Raw genomic sequence first — 19433 nt, forward strand, 5'->3', positions numbered from 1 at the left:
TCCACTCTTAAATGGTTCATATTAGTGCCTTTAGGAGCTAAAATTGGCTAAATGTGTCTCAGTTATACAGTGTGCATCCAGCTTAACTTATAAAGAAAATATATAATTTATACTAGGAGTACATGTAATACAAATACAGTGACTCTTGGACCACAAATCTAAAGTCTTGTGGCTCGAGTTGTGGCAATAGCAGAATCATACATTCAATTCTCAATGAATCCAATTCCTGAAGAAAAAAAAACTATAAGTAAAATCATCTGCCAAATGCACATGTTAATATTGAAACTATTTGTTAAACTAGAAAGAGCTTTTTTCTACAACAGGGTTTTAAAGACCATTTTAAGACCAAGTGAGAAAGTTAGTAAATAAATAAGTAAATGAAATGAAACAGTATGCCAATATAATCTCTAAATGTACATGTCTTTATTATTTGTTATATTAGCAATGTTGTATTTGAAAATACATAATAAAAAAAAAAGTAAGGCTTGAATAGCTTTGTTCCAAACCATTAGATTATAGAAATAACTTTTAATGTATCTTATGTTCTTTCTCTGTACAGTATTTTTGTCTTGTTTTCCAGTGCAAATGTCTAAAGATTCTTAAATCGAGATGCATTTACTTGAGAAGCAAAACTACTAGAATAAGAGAAATTTTATGAGAAGTTAATCAAAGTGAGTTTATGATTAAAAAAAGAACAAATATTTGCTAGTGGGCTAAGAAAAATCAACTAAATTCAAATGGAAAACAAGTTTTCACACCCCACTGAGAGATGTTTGTTGTTTTAGGCATAAACTCAGGAAACAAGACTTCATATGTGACCCTGGACCACAAAACGAGTCAGCACAGGTGTATTTGTAGGTAATAGCCAACAATACATTGAAGGGCATAAAATTATAGATTTTTCTTTTATGCCAAAATCATTATGGTATTAAGTAAAGATTGTGTTCCATTAGGATATATTGTAAATTTCCTACCATAAATATATCAAAATGTGATTTATGATTAGTAATATGCATTGCTAAGAACTTAATTTGGACAACTTTAAAGGCGATTTTCTGCACCCTCAGATTACAGATTTTCAAATAGTTGTATCTCAGTCAAATATCCTAACAAACCATACAATGGAATCAATGGAAAGCTTAATTATTAGACCTTTTTGAGCCTTCATTTGTGGAAGGCACCCTGTAAAATGAGAAATATATTCTAAATTCAATTTTAGTTCACTTAATTTGCTCAAATTCTAGAACTTTGAGATGGATGGAAGATTTTGAAACTTGAACCCAAACAGACTTGCTCTTGTGACGTCTTGATGGTGTTTAGTTTGAGACAGCAGCTGTAGCAAACAGGAAATCCTGCCTGTTACTTAGCAACAAGTGCAATGCTAATATTGCCCACCTGCTGAATATTGACAGTGTAAATGAGTGTTCGGGGATGAAGACGACGACGAGACGCTCAGAGAATCTGACACGCTCACTGCATGCCGGTGACCCCCAAAGCAGCCCTTCACCGCAACAGAAACCTGTTAAAAGATTAAATATTCAGTTATTGCCATTTTTCACTTGACTGCCTGCTCGAAGCATACATACATAAATGTTTTAATGACTACAATAATAAATGTAGTCTATTTAAAGGGTCAATTTCATAATCCACAGTGAGAGAGATACTTCTGTCTACTTACACTGCTGAAAGTATCGCTAGTATGTTTTATTCTGCTCACCAAGCCTGCATTTATTTGATCCAGAATACAACAAAAGCAGTAAAAATTGTGAAATATTTTTACTATTTAAAATAACTGTTTTCTATTTGAATATATTTTAAAATGCAATTTATTTGTGTGATCAAATCTGCATTTTCACCATCATTAATCCAGTCTTCAGCGTCTCATAATCGTTCAGAAATCATTCTAATATGCTGATTTGCTGTTTAAAATTATTATTATTATTATCAATATTTATAAAATAATATTTATTTATAAGTACATTTTTTCAGGATTCTTTGATGAATAGAAAGATCCAAAGATCAGCATTTATCTGAAATTTTTGGGACTTTTGTAACTTCATACCATTTAAAATTTGGAGTCAGTAAAAAAATTTATTTTTTGGCAGAAAGAAATTAATACTTTTATTTAGCAAGGATGCTTTAAATTGATCAAAAGTGATAATAAAGGCATTTATAATGTTATAAAAAATTTCTATTTCAGAAAAAAATTCAGATACAAATGTATTTATTTATTTATTTATTAGCAGCAAATTAGAATATTAGAAGGACTTCTGAAGGTTCATGTGACTGGAGTAATAATGCTAAAAAATTCAGCTTTGAAATCACAGGAATAAATGACATTTTGAAATATATTAAAATAGAAAACAGTTATTTTAAATAGTAAAAATATTTCAAAATTGTACTGTTTTGTTGTACTTCAAATCAAATAAATGCAGGCTTGGTGAGCAGAAGAGACTTCAAAATACATTAAAAATACTGTTAAAAAAAACTTTGACTAGTAGTGTATATATAATTATGGTTATTGTAAATTATTATATTAAGAATTTAATTATATTAGTATTTAAAAATGTAAATATAAATTCTAATAATTTAGGAAATATCAATTATTTAAAAATGTAATTATAATAATAATAATATGGCAAACATAAATTAAACTAAGTGTATTCAAATATTACTGTGGTGGTGTAGATGCACCATTTTTTTATTTGTTTATTTATTTATTTATTTAATAATTTTTTTTAAGAAGAAGAGGAAGTCAATAAGACATGCAGCCCATCTATGTAACCTCATCTATTTTTAAGTGCAATAATAAAAAAAATGCTGTATATTTTATTTATTTTTTATTTAATGTGGTTTCATATATAAGTAATTATGACTACAAAGACATGTAAGTGTGACAGTCTAAGTTTTTTTTTTTAGCAAGTCTTCTTTTGAAGAAACTAACTTGCCTATTCTTTGTCATATCTGATTTAATTCTTTTGATCTGCATCACAAAAAAAGACCCCCTAGTGCGAATCATCCCAAACTCAGGAGTAGTGCCGTGACTGATGACAGAGAAATCAGATCACAGTCGACTAAACCCCGCATGGCGAATCACGTTTGTAAGACATTTGAGAGTTTACTGCTAAACGAGACAGATCCAAAAGCGATTGATCGGCTCCTGCTGCAGTCGACTCGGGACTGATGCTCTCAGAGTTGGAGATATCTGTGAAGTAGTTCATTTCACTTACATGTAGGGATGATGGCTGCTAAATTTCATCCATTTGTAGCAGTCAGACTCTTTATGAAGTAATGCGTAACTGCTGGAAATGCTTCTCCTCTGATGCTTGAACACTGATTCACGGGTAAAGAGAGTGATTTCTGAGGAGGCCTGAGTTCGAGCTCAATCTCCAGCTGCCTAGGAAATGAGAACATGAGTCAGAAAGCCTTAACAATAACGTAGGTTGGGATAGCATGCTCCGGTGTCAGATGAAGATCTAGCAGCACGTTTGAGACCCTAAGCCTCAATCAGGGCTCAGCGGTCTCACGCAGACAGCATCAAATCTGGTCTAGTTTGCAGACTATTTCGGTCAATACCATCTATATAGAGAAGAAGACACCATACACTATCAGTCAAAAGTTTTCGAACAGTAAGATTGTTAATGTTTTTTTTTTAAAGAAGACTCACCAAGCATGCATTCATTTGATCCAAAGTACAGTGAAAACAGTAAAATTTTTAAATAATTTTACTATTTAATGTTTTGTTCTGCTCACCAAGCCTGCATTTATTTGATCCAAAATACAGCAAAAGCAGTAAAAAACTGAAATAATTTTACTATTTAATGTTTTGTTCTGCTCACCAAGCATGCATTTATTTGATCCAAAGTACAGTGAAAACAGTAAAATTTTTAAATATTGAAATAATCATTTTCTATTTGAATATATTTTAAAATGTAATTTATTCCTTTGATTTTTTGCATCATTACCCGAGTCACATGATCCTTTGAAAATCATTGTAATATTCTGATTTGATGCTAAAAAACATTTATTGTTAATATTATTATGTTGAAAACAGCTGAGTAGAATTTTTTCAGGTTTCTTTGATGAATAGAAAGTTCAGAAGAACAGCATTTATCTGAAATAGAATTTTTTTGACATTATGAATGCCTTTTTCATCACTTTTGACCAATTTAAAGCATCCTATAAAAGTATTAATATCAATAATTTCTCATTTCTATTAATTTTTGTTTAAAAAATAATGTTACAAAAGCTTTTTATTTCAGACAAATGCTGATCTTTGGATCTTTCGATTCATTGAAGAATCCTGAAAAATGAACTTAACTGTTTTAAATATTGATAATAATAAAAAAATAATAATTAAAAACATTAAATTGATCAAAAGTGGCTGTAAAGACATTTATAATATTACAAAAGATTTATATTTCAAATAAACGCTTTTCTTTTTAACTTTTCTCATCAAAGAATCATAAATAACGTAGTTTGTAGCATGGTATTTTCAGCAAATCCGCATATTAGAATGATTTCTTAAGGATTATGTGACACTGAAGACTGGAGTAATGAATGCTGAAAATTCTTCTTTGCATCAGAGAAATAAATTACATTTTATAATATATTCAAACAGAAAATGGTTATTTTAAATTGTAATAATATTTCACAATATTACCGTTTTTATGGTACTTTTAATATAAAAAAATGCAGCCTTAGTGAGCACAAGAAACGTAAGCATTAACAATTTAATATATAAATATTATTAAATCAAAAGTTATTTATAAAATATTACTCACCATGATATAACATTTTGGTTGCACCTTCCAGCCCTAAACCACAAACACTAAACCTATCAGCACACATTGTTATTAGTCAGTTAACATGCAGCCTCCCTAGCATCTGAATCATTGGTAACTCAAAGAGCCTTTATTTCTAGTATGTCACCTCACTCTGTCAATCTCTGCGCTTCCAGAGAGTGGCTGAAAGGCAGCAAACACCTCAGCAAGCCAATGTAATTACTGCTGCTGGAGGTGTATAAACAGAGTTCCATCTCTGTGAAGGCTTCTATGAATCCGGGTAATTAAAGTGCCCCTGCTGCTTTTATTCAATCAGCGAGATGCCATTCCGACTTTCACAGGCAGCGATCAGAGGGGAAGGAGAGTTCGCCTTCACTTGTAAACGCTGATGTGAAACACCGCCGATGTAATTGGATGATGCTTGCAAATGGCGTGTGGTGATGACCATAATACTGACCTACGGTTTGATTGCAGGAAGGCTCATTTAAAGCAGCCAAAGATGCACGAGAGGTGACTCCAGCGGAGACACTCATCTAAGACACTAATCAAATATCTTGATGGATTCCTGGTGGAAAATAAATAAATAAATAATCTCTTATTTGCTTAGCTCATAATCACACATATTTGCTGCAAATTACATCGCTGTGCGGTGTGTGGGTACGTGTGGCGACGCATAATGGACCGTCAGGGACATAAACCGAGGCCTTAAAGTGTTTCTCCCCTTCCTGCTCTGATTAAAGGAACAGTTAATCATCTAAACATCACTATTTTGTCATATTTATGTTGCTTCGAGCAGTTTAGCGTTTTTCGACATTGATAATAATAAGAATAAATGTTTCTTGAGCACATTAGAATGATTTCTGAAGGATCGTGTTATCCTGAAGACTGGAGTAATGATGCTGAAAATTCAGCTTTGCAACACTGGAATAAATTACATTTTAAAACATATTCACATGGAACACAGTCATTTTAAATAGTAAAAATATTTCAAAAATATTTAATGTATTTGTGATCAAGTAAATGCAGCCTTGTTGAGCTATACAGTAAGAGTCGTCTTCTTTATTTATTTTTATAGGCATTAAATCCAAATTGCTCTTTTCAATAAGAGCAAAGTGGATATATTTTATCCATCATATAAAATTAAAATATTCCAACACTGAAAGTAGTAACTTGTTAATTCATTAACCGCTCTGACAGATTCAGTGAGCTCATGAAGCGTTTGTTAATTAACAAAACAAATTAAAACAGTGATGGTTTCTTTTCTTCTAAAGTTTTTCTTTTGAACGACTTATTAAAAGAACCTGTTCATAAGAGTCTTTTGTTCATGAATCAGACTACACTGGTTGCACTGTGATCTATACTTTTTATTTACTACAAAGAATCAGTTCATAAGAATCGCTGGCGAATGAATCAGACTACATTGATCACGCTGTATGTTGCTGCATGCAGCCCAAAAAGGACATTTTTACAGTATTCATCTCTCAAAAAACTGTTAACCAACAGGGTACATGGCAAAAAACAACAACTTTTAATCATTTTAATCAATTATTTTTCTATGGAAGCCCATTTCCGACCACTGAATAAAAAAATATAAAAGGTTATTGTGATTTTTTATATCAGAATTCTGTCATAAACTCACAATTGTAAGTTATAAAGTCAGAATTGTGAGATATAAACTCACAAATCTGATTTTTTTCTCAGAATTGCGAGTTTATATCTTCATAAGAATCATTTGCTAATGAATCGGACTACATTGATCATGCTGTTACTGCATGCAGCCTGCAAGGGGCAAATCTTTAGAAATACTTGATTTCTTGCCATTATTTCATGCTATATGACTAATTGAGATCATGAAGCATTTGTTAATTAAAAAACGAATTAAAACATGATGATTTATTTTCTTCTGAAATGTCTTTTTGAATGATTCATTAAAAGAACCTGTTCATAAGAGTCTTTTGTTCATGAATCAGACTACACTGATGATCTATATTTTTGATTCACTACAAAGAATCAGTTCATAAGAATTGTTTGGAAATGAATCAGACTACATTGATCATGTACTGACCTCAAACTGTTAAACAATAGTGTGCATGGCAAAAAAAAAAATTCTAATCATTTTAATAAATTATTTTTGAAAATTTCTGCCACTGAATAAAAAAAAATAAAACATTATTGCGACTATTTTTCTTGTAATTCTGTCTTTTTTTCAGAATTGTGAGATACAAACTTGCAAATCAGACTTTTTTTTCTCAGAATTGCGAGTTTATATCTTCATAAGAATCATTTGCTAATGAATCGGACTACATTGATCATGCTGTTACTGCATGCAGCCTGCAAGGGGCAAATCTTTAGAAATACTTGATTTCTTGCCATTATTTCATGCTATATGACTAATTGAGATCATGAAGCATTTGTTAATTAAAAAACGAATTAAAACATGATGATTTATTTTCTTCTGAAATGTCTTTTTGAATGATTCATTAAAAGAACCTGTTCATAAGAGTCTTTTGTTCATGAATCAGACTACACTGATGATCTATATTTTTGATTCACTACAAAGAATCAGTTCATAAGAATTGTTTGGAAATGAATCAGACTACATTGATCATGTACTGACCTCAAACTGTTAAACAATAGTGTGCATGGCAAAAAAAAAATTCTAATCATTTTAATAAATTATTTTTGAAAATTTCTGCCACTGAATAAAAAAAATAAAACATTATTGCGACTATTTTTCTTGTTATTCTGTCTTTTTTTTCTCAGAATTGTGAGATACAAACTTGCAAATCAGACTTTTTTTTCAGAATTGCGAGTTTACATCTTTATAAGAATAATCTGCTAATAAATCAGACTACATTGACCATGCTATACCTCATTGCATACAGCCTGCAAGGGGTAAATGTCTAGAAATACATGATTCCATGCCATTATTTCATGCCATGTGGCTAAATGAGTTTGAAAAACATGATTTTTGAGAGAATAAATCACCTCTATGGGCAACAGAAGTTTGGTTATTTTGCCTAAAATCTCTTTTTGTGTTCACTGTGAACATAACATTTTTTTCAAGTGTCAAGAAATCATTAAAATAATTTTTCTATTTCTTTAACTGTGGATGTTGCTTTAAACACCAACGCTAACTAAAGGGTAAGTCACCAAAGCAAGAGTGACTAACTTTGACATGCTATCAGTAGTTAAAAAAGGTGCGTTGATCTCCAAAAAGATATTTTTAATGGTTTCCAGTCACTGACAAGAGAGGTCACGTATAATAGACCCCAGAAACTGAAGAAACACTAAGGGGTAAATGCATAAAAATATATGAAAACACTGCGTCCTCTGAAAAGGGACTGATGGGATATGAGAGCTCAGATCTATCGGGCTTTGAAGTAACAAGCGGTTGTGAATGTGAAGTCAGAGACGCCTGTACAGGCCATGACTGAAGATGAATTTCCAGCTATGGCATCATCAACTAACTGAGGCTGAGGAATAACCTTAATCCTTCCTACAGACACCAGGAAAACAGAATAAGGACCGAGACTTACCCAAGCGAGACTCTGTGCAGAGCTTTTCCAATATGAATGACTCCTGTGTGCGGGAGAGGGGCTGGAGGGAGAGAAGAGGAGAAATGTAAGACAAACCGTCCTACTTTATGCTTGTCAACTGAACATCTTCAAGAAATATGTTCATAGCTGGAGGTCTTCACATAATACACGACTCAGACCTGGTATATTTCAGTTTGGTGACATGGCTATAACCTTCACAAATCATTGCTCACCTGTTTACCCATAATGCTAAACTGCTGAAAGCAGATTTGTTTCTGAATGTAGATATCTCATAGGGACAAACATGGTGATGGTTGACTGTTATTTTGTCATGCAGATGTTTTGTGTTTATCCTGAAAAGCACATTGCATCATGCAATTTCGCCCTTAATCAGCACAGAAAACACATAAAAAGTCAGCAGATTTTATGTGCACAAAGTGACGCTGAAAAGTTTGTGAATTTCCTGTATTTCAAACTAAATTTGACCTATGCTGACGTCAGATATTCATCTTCAAATCCTATTACTAAAAGAGAATCTAATCCTCAAAAATCAATTTGGGCAATGGCAGCCGTCCACAAACCTGCCTGAATAACCTTCCACAAAATATCGGAAAAATCTCAAAAGATACAGTAAACTTACTTGAGAATAAACACTTGTTTTAAGTGCATTTTGTCATACTGCACTTGTTTTAGAATAAACCAGTAAAAAACTGGACAAATCAAACAAAACACACTTAATGTGTTAATGTAATTAAATATATGACAAAAAGTCCTAATATTATATGCATTATTAATAATCCAGTAAAGGAATCTTATTTTAATTTTTTTTTAGATATTTTAATTAGATTTTTTTTTTGTCTTTCAAAAATATACACATTCTGAAAAATGGTGGGTGAAATATGGACAAACCCAGTGATTGAGCTGTTTTGACTCAGCTTTTGGGTTGAATGTTTAATCCAACCTTCTGGGTAGTTTTGTTGAACTCGACTATTGTTTAAAAATTACTATATGCCTGACTCAAAATGAACCCAAATAGGTTGTAAATTAAAAACCAAACACATAATTACTAGAGGCATCAGCAATAATCAAAACGTGAACTTAAATGAGCAATTAAAAAAAGTTTATTATTCATTCCCCTTTAAGAATAAATGTTCATTTATTAACCTATTTTGGGTTTTTTTTAAAGCAAGAAATATTGTCATTTTTAACATTTAACCCAATCGCTGGATTTGTCAATATTTCACCCAGTGCTGGGTTGTTTTGTACAGTGCACAGTTAGAGTTATCTAGTACTAGTTTCTAGAATCTACTTTTAATTTTTTTTTCATTGACCTATTTCTTTATGTATATGTATGTATATATATATACTGTATATAGATATATATGTGTGTATGTTTATAAATTTATCTATTTATGTATGTATATATTTATTTTATTATTTTAGATTAATTAGCATTTCTTTGTTGAAATGTATGTATGACTGTTGCACTTTGACTTGTTGGCACTTTTAAATTTCGTTGTACATGCAAATTGTACAATGACAATAAAACTACTACTACTACTACTACTAACAACTGCAATAGGTTTCAGTGCTTTGTGCTTAAACCCCTAACTCCTTTTTTCAAAATCAGATGAAGATCTAGACACAATGAACACTTGAAATAAAGGATTCAAAAGTAGGTTTTCACAACAACGCAATAGAAGGACCATTTTTGGTTCCTCAAAAAGAATTAAATTGATCAGTTCTTTGTGTGAAGAACATTCCAATAATCTAAAGAATGTTTTGTGAAACACAAAGATTCCATGGATGTTAAAGGCTCTTTATAGAACCACTGATAGCATGAAGGTCCCATTTGAAATGCAGAAACATCTCAAACTTATATGTAAATGCCTCTTTATTTGACTTTTATATATATAGTATGTTTGCACTGTACCAACGCGAGTACTTGATTATAGATAATCACCAATGAACATGCACAGAAGTGCAAGACATCTAACGAACAAATGAGGAACATTTTCAGCGGCGAGACAGCGAACACCGATTCTCTGGTGGATTTCCAAGGATTCGCCGCATTAGCGAGAACTCTGGCCCGCGCAACAGCATATGCACGCTGACACGCGTGCAAATAATTATTAAAAAAAAATCACACCTCCCCGAGGACAAGCTCCAGCCAACTGCACTCCGCTGCCGATGATGAAGTTCTCATTATGCTCGCAACTCAATTGAATGACCTCAGCAGGTCCTGGCTGATTAACAAGTACCGATGAGAGGCCGGAGAGCAACAGCGAGGTATTTATAACCCGCATTCATGAGTGCAAAACACACACGGCGAGCCCGTACAGATTGTTATGCGCACTGAACTAATCTGGCCAGACGGCCGATTCACTCAGGGCTGGATACGCCAATGCTGCCATCCGCTATTTATCAGTGGAAGCACGTGTTAATGTATGCAGATGTACAGGGTTTGCCGTTCGGCCCCTTTGGGCAATGCATTAGTGATGAACACACCAGCGTGACCTCATTCTGTATGACTGGACGTTCTCATAAACCTTCTGGATAAGACACAGATTGACGTGTGCATGTACAGCTAGACTCATTTCTATTCTGAAAGCCGTCACCCCGAACGGGAAGCCGAAGATTGCATCGAATCGTGTATTCTTGCCGAAAAGTCATGGCTCCAATCTGACTCTTCTTGATTGCCCCTATCAGATGCTTATCCTCTTTCATGAATAGATATTACATTACTCGGGCGAGACCCAGAGGGGATCTTTTGCAATTCCTTTTCATATTCACTTTCTTCTACAAGGCCCATTTACTTATAAATGACTGTGAAAAAGGGATCAAGGGAACTCGCAGCGCATTTGTATTCCGCTCCTTCTGCGTGACGTGACTCTATCAAAACACTTCACAGGTAGACCGGTGGCCTATTGCCTCCACGCGCTGTTAACGAGGGCAAAGTGTATGCGACGCTTCTTGCGGGACTCGGAGCTGATCTGATACATTTCAATCATCCTTTAATTCAACATGCCTGGAGAAAGCCATCCGTTTGCATTCGTGTTCATCTCAATGGCTGCTGGTCGGCTAGAGCAGAAGCCCTTTGGGAGTAGCCTATATATGTGACCTGCGTGATGCCTTCTTTGCAGTACATCACGACAATGCTGATCAGCTTCTGGCACCACAAGAACACAAAGTCCCAAGCCTTTCGCTAGCGACTATCCTGAGACATCAAAGACAGCAGACAAGGAAAAATATCCAATTTCATGCTTTTAAGAACAGCAACAACAAAGAGTTATGGGCAAAGCGTCTGCTAAACAAAAATTGTTCAGTTTTTCCACTGAATAATGCAACTTTTCATTATTCAACAAAACAGTGAAAACTAAAAGAATATGTATTTTTTTTTCTATAAATCATTTCTTAGTGACAAAGACAGAAGTTTTTTGTTACAAAACCTCACCTGAAGTGACTTTTCACGTTTGAAGTGGTGACATTATTTCTCAAACGTTTTTGTTATTTTTCGCTAATTTGCGGCAAGCCTGGACCACAAAACCAGTCATAAGGGTAAATTTTTATGAAATTGAGATTTTGAGATCAGAAAGCTGAATAAATAAGCTTTTCATTGATGTTAGGATAGGAAAATATTTGAAAATCTGGAATCTAAGGGTGCAAAAAAATTTAAATATTGAAAAAGTAACCTTTAAAGTTGTCTAAATGAAGTTCCTGGCAATGCATTTTACTAATCAAAAATCTCAGTGGGACGCCTAAGTTTACTTCACTATATTACAAATAAATCCTAATCCAATCATGGCAAACTATATATCGATCAAAGGTCTCCTAAACAGTGATGGGTGTAACTATTTACTATATAATTAGTTACTGTAACTGAATTACTTTTCCCTTGAAAAAAGTAAGGGATTACTTATTTTTTCTGTCATTTAATTAGTTACTTCTAACGTAATTGAACTGAATACTATAGACTGTAGAACATTTACATACAATGCAAAGTGAATTTAACATCCAAATTTAAAGTCTAACAATAAAATGTATGCTTTTTATATACCATTCTCACTTTAAATACTTTGGTGAGTTAATAAGAATACTGGTAACACTTTAGTGTCCAATTCTCACTATTATAACTAGTTGGTTATTAGCATGAATATTACTGGGATATTTGCCTGTTTATTATTACTTAAAAAGCACATATTATGTCTTATTCTGCAAAACCATATTCTAAATCTTTGATCCTACCCAATTCTTAAACTTAAAGAGGTCATCGGATGCCCATTTTCCACAAGTTGATATGATTCTTTAGGGTCTTAATGAGAAGTCTAAAACATACTTTGGTTCAAATTTCTCAACGGTAAAGTAAAAAACACTCTTTTTACCTGGTCAAAATAGTTGGTTGTAATGCGAGCTATTCTGTTGCATGTTCCTTTAAATGCTAATGAGCTTTGCTTGCCCCGCCCATCTCTACTGTAGGATGACGAGCCATAATGTTTACTTTAGCCGCATTTAGCCGTATTTATCTGCAAAACTTGCTAACTAGCACATTATTAAGAAAGGCCATTTGCAAAGATGCATAAAAACCCCTTATACTCACTTCTGCTGTGGGTGAAGCTGCATCACGAATGATTCGCACGAACATAGACGCATATGTAGATTGGGATCTGGCTTTCCTTTCAAAAACGAAAGTAACGTTAATCCATTAAAATTCCTGCGGGTTTCAGGCTGAGAGTGAATGTGTTCTGCTGTTGATCTGGCTGTTTGAACTGTTTGTTTAAATCATATTGCCTTTGGCATCATTAGAGAGAGTTTTCTAGGTCAGCGAGTGTGAATGTGCTTATGCCTGCACCTCAAATCTCTCTCCTTGGAAATATAAACAAATCCTCCACCTCGCCGGTGGAAACGCACAGTTGTCAACTCATCTCCTCCGTTTGCTCTGTAATTACTTGTTCAAAGTGCTGCATCTGCAGAAAACGCACCAAATGCGAGTTGCACGAATGCGATTATTGTTACCTGTCCAGTGGCATCTTTACTCCAGAGCTCTGCAAAACTGCGAGGGGATCATTAGTCATATTTTGACTTCTGTTTATCAGACATTTCTCTTCCTTGAATGCTTTTTTCTCCCAGTGAGCATTTGCCTTTTCCCTGAAGGACACGTAGAATTACTTAGAATTTGGCCAGAACGAGACAGCTTAGAAATCAGCATAATTATGGATAATTATAGAGGATCTGTACTTGTGAACATCAAGGTATCTTCAAATGACTCGCTCAGGATTCAGAAACGTCTAGGCGCCAATCAGATGAAAGTGCAGCATGTGTCTCCTGTAAAGAAACAAGAATGAGTCACTCTGCCAAAGCAGCACCAGACGGCATCTGCTGACCTTTTTTTCATCATTTCTGTGCTGGTTTTTGTAGAAAAATCGGCAGGTTTTTTATGCAATTCCATTTGTACTGTGTCAAAGTTGGTGGGAGGCTAACTAAATTTAGCGTTATTTTACCATAATGCTAAATAGCTGTTTTAAATGAGACACTAATGACACTCGGCTTCACAGCTGAGCAAGCTGAGGCAATAATCAAAGCGTGCTCTCCTAAAACATCCCCTCTGTCAAATTTAGCACTGGAACGTCTGATTCATTTAGAAGCGAATTGGTTTGTTCAGATGGTTCATGTAAATGACCCAATTCAAAAAGACACGATTCAGTGATGCGTGTCTTTGTGGCATTTTGCCTCACTTTTATAGCGGTGTATTCAGTACATTCAAATGCTGCTGTTCATTTATGTGTTTTCAGCTTAGTTGTATTTTTTTTTTTTTTTTGTATTTAGAGTAAATTTAGCCAATTAGATTGACTGCTGTCATCCTAATTGCAATTCATTCCTTAAAGAAATGCTCAGTGTTTATATGCTAGATGTATGTATGGTTACAAACACCTTGCAGAATCTGCGAAATGTTAATTAAATAAGAGATCATAAGATCATACAAAATGCATGTTATTTTTTTGATTTAGTACTGACTGATATAAAATATTTCACATAAAAGACGATTACATACAGTCAACAAGAGAAAATAATCGTTGAATTTATAAAAATTACCCTGTTCAAAAGTTTACATACACTTGATTTTAAATACTATGTTGTTACCGGAATGATCCACAGCTGTATGTTTTTGTTTGTTTGTTAAGTGATATTTGTTCATGAGTCCCTTGTTTGTCCTGAACAGTTAAACTGCCCGCTGTTCTTCAGAAAAGTCCCTCGTGTCCCACAAATTCTTTGGTTTTTCAGCATTTTTGTGTATTTGAACCCTTTCCAGCAATGACTGTATGGTTTTGAGATTCATCTTTTCACACTGAGGACAACTGAGGGACTCGTATGCAACTATTGCAGAAGGTTCAAACACTCACTGATGCTCCAGAAGGAAACAATGCATTATGAGCAAGGGGGTGAAAACTTGCATATGAGTCCCTCTGTTGTCCTCAGTGTGAAAAGGGTTCAAATACACAGAAATGCTGAAAAAACTAAAAATGTGAGGGACCTGAAGGATCTTTCTAAAGAACAGTGGGCAGGACAAACAAGGGTCTAATGAACCATAATCACTAAACAAAAAATATATACATAAATTCAACTGAAAAAACTTGTGAAAAAATATCTTTCAGGTGGTCAAATAGCAAATAGCAAATAGTGGAGCTCTGCAGCCACCTACTGGTAAAAGTTATTTGTACTTGTTTTTTTTTTACTTTTAAAACTGGATTTTCCAAAAGATGGGCAAAAATCTTACACTAAACCATGTGAAATTATCCATGTTATCCCCATGAATTAAAGTTAGAAATGTGGGTCTTTTATAATGTGAATTTTACATAAAAAATGTTTGTATAAAAAGCCATTTAAAATATTTATTTATTAATTTATATATATTTTAAAAACATCACTAACCCACTGAAAACTGCACAAATGTAGAGTAAAAACTTTAATAAACAGAAAAATATACAGTACAGACCAAAAGTTTGGACACACCTTCTCTTTCAAATGAATGAGAAGGTGTGTCCAAACTTTTGGTCTGTACTATATTTAAGCATTTTTGTTTTATATTTAAGGATTTTTATGTATTAGATAGCTGCAATTAAAATTATTCAACCCCAGTGACCTGTAAGACATTCTGTTAAAAACAATTTTATTAAAACACTTACTAAAGGCATCATATTATTACAGGAAGCTTATTATTACACATTTGAGTGATTCTGGGGATGTAAAGTTGATGAAAAATGGCTCAGGTTGGCTCTAAACACTCATGTACATAATTATCCAACCCCCAAGAGTCAAATTTTGTAGAGAATCTGTTATTCTTTATAACCTCCAATAGATGCTTCCTCTAAGTGTTTACAAGCTTCTGTCAGCTCTCTACTGAAATCTCAGCCCATTCATCGCTTAGAAAAAACATCCAGTTTTTTTTATCACTGATAATCTTTGGTTTTCATGTTGCCACTTCTTTCTTCAAATTCCACTGAACAGTTTTAATGAGATTTAATCTGGAGACTAAACAGGCCACTCAAGAACATTCTATGACTGATCCCTAAAACAACCTTCAGCACTGCAAAAAAATGCTTTTCCTACTTAGATTTTGTCTTGTTTCCAGCCAAAATATCTAAAAGTTCTTAAATCAAGAAGGATTTTCTAGACAAGTTAAAATTATTTTTATGCTTTCAGAAAAAAAAAAAAAAAACAGATCAAAATTAAGTGAGTTTTTGCTTAGAACCCGGAAAATAATAATCTTTGGCAAAATGGCCTGATATGTCAACAAATTCATGATGTCCATCATACAGTCAAGATTTACCCTTCTTGCAATAGCAAAACACCCATATAACAAGGCTGGTCCACCATCATGTTTGATCATGGAGATGATGTTCTTCTGCTTATAAGCTTTGTCTTTTTTGCACCAGACATACCGCTGATCCACGGGTCAAAAAAAGTTCCAGTTTGGTCTCATTACTTCATAAAACGTTCTTCCAGAACTCCACAGGTCTATCCAAATTAATTTCAGCATATTCAAGTTGGCCTTTAATGTCCTTCTTGGTCAAAAGTGGAGATCATAAAAGCATAAAAGCCATGCTTGTTCAGTGTCCTTCTTATATTCTACAGTGAAATGTTTTTTCCTCCTTTCATTAGGTCATCTTGCAAGTCTTTGGCAGAACATGAAGGGTTTTTCTCAGACGCTCCAATCAAAGATCGTATTTCCTGTGATTATACTTAGCTTTTCTTCAACACCCTGGAAGGTTTTCTCTCATACAATACTTTCTAAACGTATTAATGCTGTAGCTGTGTCTCCAGGAACTTGTGTCTCGGAAATGTTCTTGTAGACGTATGCTTTCTGTTGGAATTAAGTTACTACTTTTCTGTAGCTTTTGTGAGAGCTCTTTTGACTTGGCCATAATTGCTACTCAAGCTAATTAAGTGCCATTACAGAGTTTCCAAAGGTTTAAGTGTGTTTTAACACGATTTTGTTGTCTGCTATACTAGTGAGTGATTTAAAACAGCAATGTTGAATAAGGGTTGAATAATTATGACATAGCTGTTCTACTAAATACTATTAATCCTATACTGACATTATCACTTTAAAAATGCCAATAAACTCTTAGGTTGAATAATTTAGATTGCAACTGTGTGTGTGTGTATATACAATTGAGGTCAAAATTTTACACACCCCTTACAGAATCTACAAAATGTTCATTATTTTACCAAAATAAGAGGGATCATACAAAGCGCATGTTATTTTTTATTTAGTAGGCCTACTGACTTGTTACCTGAATGATCCACAGCTGTGTTTTTTTTGTTTAGTGATAGCTTTTCATGAGTTCCTTTTTGTCCTGAACAGTTAAACTGCCCGCTCTTCTTCAGAAAAATCCTTCAGGTCCCACCATTTTTTTGGTTTTTCAGCATTTTTGTGTATTTGAACCCTTTCCAACAATGACTGTAAGATTTTAAGATTCATCTTTTCACACTGAGTACAACTGAGGGACTCATATGCAGCTATAACAGAAGGTTCAAACGCTCACTAATGCTTCAAAAGGAAAACGATGCATTAAGAGCCAGGGGGGTGAAAACTTTTTGAATTTCAAGATCAGGGTAAATTTTACTTATTAACTTATTAATTTAACTTTAACCTTCTGGGGAATATATAATTATCTTCTGTAGCCTTTTTTGATTTCTATTTTACTAAATAAAAAAATATATATTATATTTAGGGAAAAAAAAGAAAAATGTACACATCTCCATTCTGTTCAAAAGTTTTCACCCCCGGCTCTTAATGCATCATTTTTTTCTTCTGAAGCATCAGTGAGCATTTGCACATCCTGAACAGCAGGCAGTTTAAATGTTCAGGACAAACAAGGGACTCAAACAACTATCACTAAATCAAAAAAAACCCCAGCTGTGGATCATTAAGGTAACAACACAGTATTAAGAATCAAGTGTAAGTAAACTTTTGAATCATTTTTATAAATTCAACTATTATTTTCTCTTGTGGACTATTTGTAATCATCTTTTTGTGAAATATTTCATTCAGATCATTACAAAATAAACAATAACATGCATTTTGTATGATCCCTTTTATTTTGGTAAAATAACTGTAAATATAAATTGCCTGGTATGTGAATTTTAATGTGGTTTTCCCAGCACATCATGCTAAAATGTGTTAAATGAAGCTGAAAGCACTACACTCTTACTAGTAGCTTAAAGCATCATTACATTGGCCAAGATATTTAAGTTGCCCCAAGCAAGTTCAATTGTTGAATACAGTAGTCAGAGTCTGGTTGCTTATTGAAGCTAAGCAGGCTCAAGCTTGGTCAATATGTGGATGGGTGACTCTTTGTGGAAATCTAGTTTGCTGCTCGAGGTGGTTTTAGTCCAACCTGCATGGGGTGCTCGTTTTCTGACATGTACAATGTGGTTCCAAAACTTCGGACTGCGAAAAATAGTGACTTTTTAATGAAGCCTTAAATCGGCAACCGTAAAGAGGAGCATCCATCTGATGAGGCATCAAACTGGCCTCCTGACCTTCTGTGGTCATGAATTCCCCACCTTAATTATGACTTTGATATCATTCATTGAGGTGGTAGCGCATACTGCCAGCTATATTGAGCCGTTCAGGATGCCCTATTTTCTGAAAATCTAGTTTGCTGCTTGTGGTAGTTTCAGTCTGGCCAGCAGGGGGTGTAATCACCTTCCTCAATCATGAATTTGACCTCATTTATAGGGGTGGTAGCGCAATCTGCCGGCCACTTTGAGCCTGGCAGGATACGCTACCCCTCCGTTAGATCAGATCAGCTTTCTTAAGGTGCTATAATAATGTTCAGTTGTTGAATGCAGTAGTCAGAGTCTGATTGATCACTGAAGCTAAGCAGGCTCAAGCTTTGTTAATATGTGGATGGGAGACCCTTTGTGGATTTCCCGTTTGCTGCTGGAGGTAGTTTTAGTCCAACCAGCAGGTGGTGCTCATTTTCTGGCATGTACAATGTGGTTCCAAAACTTCGGACTGAGAAAAATAGTGACTTTTTAATGAAGCCTTAAACAGGCAACCGTAAAGAGGAGCATCCGTCTGATGAGGCATCAAACTGGCCTCCTGACCTTCTGTGGTCATGAATTCCCCACCTTAATTATGACTTTGATATCATTCATTGAGGTGGTACCGCATACTGCCAGCTATATTGAGCCGTTCAGGATGCCCTATTTTCTGAAAATCTAGTTTGCTGCTTGTGGTAGTTTCAGTCTGGCCAGCAGGGGGTGTAATCACCTTCCTCAATCATGAATTTGACCTCATTTATAGGGGTGGTAGCACAATCTGCCGGCCACTTTGAGCCTGGCAGGATACGCTACCCCTCCGTTAGATCAGATCAGCTTTCTTAAGTTGCCCTAGGCCAGTTCAATTGTTGAATACAGTAGTCAGAGTCTGGTTGCTCACTGAAGCTAAGTAGGCTCAAGCTTGGTCAGTATGTGGATGGGTGACTCTTTGTGGAAATCTAGTTTGCTGCTCGAGGTAGTTTTAGTCCAACCTGCATGGGGTGCTCGTTTTCTGACATGTACAATATGGTTCCAAAACTTCGGACTGCGAAAAATAGTGACT

The sequence above is a fragment of the Garra rufa genome, chromosome 6, assembly GCF_049309525.1.
Source record: "Garra rufa chromosome 6, GarRuf1.0, whole genome shotgun sequence".
NCBI lineage: Eukaryota > Metazoa > Chordata > Actinopteri > Cypriniformes > Cyprinidae > Garra > Garra rufa.